The sequence below is a fragment of the Protopterus annectens genome, chromosome 4.part0, assembly GCF_019279795.1.
Source record: "Protopterus annectens isolate FY-2018-M chromosome 4.part0, PAN1.0, whole genome shotgun sequence".
NCBI classification, from domain to species: domain Eukaryota; kingdom Metazoa; phylum Chordata; order Ceratodontiformes; family Protopteridae; genus Protopterus; species Protopterus annectens.
This window is the reverse complement of record NC_056733.1, coordinates 1,703,596,671-1,703,599,629: the sequence shown is the minus strand read 5'-3', so window position 1 is coordinate 1,703,599,629 and position 2,959 is coordinate 1,703,596,671.

Here is a 2,959-nt window from a genome sequence, read left to right as displayed (position 1 = left end):
GGCAACTCAACACCATAAAACTCCACTGCCAATCATGAGCGGACAGGTGATCCACTGTGGTGACCCCTAACTGGGAAAAGCCAGAAGAAGAAGAAGTACAACCATGAAATTAGTATATGTGAATTTTGAGGTATGTGGGAGTCTTCTTCCACATGACAATTGGAAGGGGGGCTTGCCTCTGCAAAGAAATGTATTTATCACTGCAGGTTTTTCCAATGGTATGAATTTGGAATGATGTACTAGCTGAAATTCCCATTGACAAGTTGACAGGAATACTCATAATAGTTAACTGTAACACTAGCTTCACAGCTATCAGCATTTCTTTATGATCAGTCTGAATCAGAAACAACCATATTATACATTGAAATAACTATTTTTAAATCAAACCAGTCTGAGGATAAAATAGTTCAATTTACTTGGTTGCGTAACCATTGACAACTCAGTTCTGTTTACCACCAGTCATTAATATTTGACTGTGTTTGTTAAATGATAGTAATAACAATAATAATAATAATAATTATTATTATTATTATTATTTGTATTAACACTTTGTTGACTGGGTTAGTTAATTGACTATTTTGTTAAATGACTATTTAGATTTAGCTACAGTGTTATTTGTTGCATTCTGTTCTTACTGCGTTAGAGTTACTGCCTACAATTTTTTTCTGATACTTTTAAACCATAAATTCTCTGTACTTATGTTCGCATGCCCTAGGTCAACTAACCTTTTATGACCTAGCAACTTCCATCAGCTCTCCATTGATACACACAGATAATAAGATGACATAGTACTGAATTTATACACCTTCATAAGGTCTGTTGCCAAAACAGACAATGCACAGACTAGAGATCAGCTCAGTTTTGTATACTGCAGCATCTCCCTAGATTATACTGTGAGAAAATAAACTACAGATGGATAATAGTTTGCATAGATACAATGAATAAATAGCTCTATTCAATGTTTTGGGAAGAAAATAAAGGCATGGGTCCATGGTATGGTAAAAGTAGATGTGAGAAATGGAAGTTGGATCATTCAAAACAGAAAAAGATTTCAGCTGTTTGTAATGTTTGAATCAGACTGTGTATTTATGCTTTCCAAGGGAATTGCACATAGACTTAACACCTCCTTCAGAGAGTAATATATTTACACAAATAAGGAATTTATTGTCCATTTACATTTGTGTGTGTATAATTGTATTTCACTACATGACCTACTCAGTCCATTGGCATACAGTACACTGACCATAAATGGTCAAAACTCAGTCAATCAAAAAAAAAAAAAGTTTAAGCAGGGGAGGAAGCACACTTGTACGACCTGCTAATTACATATACCATCTCTATCTAAGATGGCAAAACAATTGAGAAAGAGTGAAATCCCACTCCTCACTGTGTATCAGTTTTGAAAAACAAATGCTGGCATCCTGTGAAGAATTGGGAGTTTGACAAAACAATCGTCCTAACTAAATATTCATAGGTTCATAGGTGGTTACTGGGCTACTGACCTGGAGGTCTTTATAAGCCTAGCCATGTGTATCCAATATAATACAAGAGAAACCCAAAATAAAGGATCCTGCCAAAATCCAAGAACTTAGCTAGCAACGACTGACCATTTCTAGGAGGGGCATAGGTGAAACAACCAGAAGGAATTTATGGCTTCTCATCCAGTAATCCAGGCTACACTTAAACAGGGTCATAGAGGGGCTTTGTTTGATGTGAATTGATAGCCTATTCCAGAAGAGTGGCAACCTCTGAGAGATGTATTTGTCTCTCCAGCAGGTCCTATTTATGTTGCAGGCCAGGTTAAGGTCCCTGGAGTGGGTGACCCTTGTCCCATTTGACTTGCGGATATGCAGCATTTCCATTAGGTTTGGATCTGAGATTGCTCTGTAGGCCAAGCACAAGTTTGCTCTAAGTAGTCTGTATGCTACTGAGTACAGTGACAGTGACTTCAGTCTGTCAATGTATGACATGTGCTGGAGACCCTGAACTTTCTTGGTTAGAACTCTCTGAGGTCTCTCAAGTTGCTGCAGGTGCCTGGTAAGGTATATACTAAAGGAGCATTGTACTCAATTATTGGCCTGATGAGGTCACGTACAAGGGTGTTATGACCTCTTTCACTCTTGAGGAAATGCCTTTGCTAATGAAGTGTGTGACTTAGAATGCCTTCCTTACCACAATAGACACATGATGGTCAAAGTTTAGGAGTTGTTACTTAGGGTATTATTATTTATATGATAGTCTGCAGGGAAATCCTTTATACTGAAGGGGATGATAATGCATTTTTTAGCATTGAGTTTGCGTCCATGGCTTTAGCACCAGTCATTGGTTTGTGCAAGTCCCTCTTGACGTATATTGACATTGTTTGGGGATTCAATGATTGCACCTAATTTGCAGCCCTCAGCAAACTTAGTCAGCCCCAGCCCTTCTGTTTTGGCCTGAACTTCTGAGAAGTATATTCCAAACAATAGGAGACCCAGCACTGGCCCTTGTGGAACCCCACTGGTGATGAGTCTGCTGGTTGAGGTAAAGTCCCCAACTTTGACTGAGTGTGATCTGTCAGTGAGCCAGTTAGCAACCCACCTGATGGCATACCTGTTGATATTCAACTAGGAGAGTTTATCAATAATGCCTGAATGTGGGATTGTGTCAAAGGCCTTGGCTAAGTTAAGGTAGGCTGTATGCACAGATTTGCCTTCGTCTACGGCACTGATGATGTTTTTGAAGAATTCTACCAGGTTTAACAGGCATGACTTGCTTTTGACAAAATCAAACTGTGTTGGATCAAGGGTTTGGAGATCACCTATATCCTTATTTATAAGGTCCATGATGATTCATTCCATGGCCTTACAGATAAGGCCGGTTAAGCTTGTGGGTCTGTAGTTCCCAGGGTCTGTTGCTGTACCCCGTTTATGAAGGGGGGGATGACAGCTGCTCCTTTCCATTCAGCAGGGACAAAACC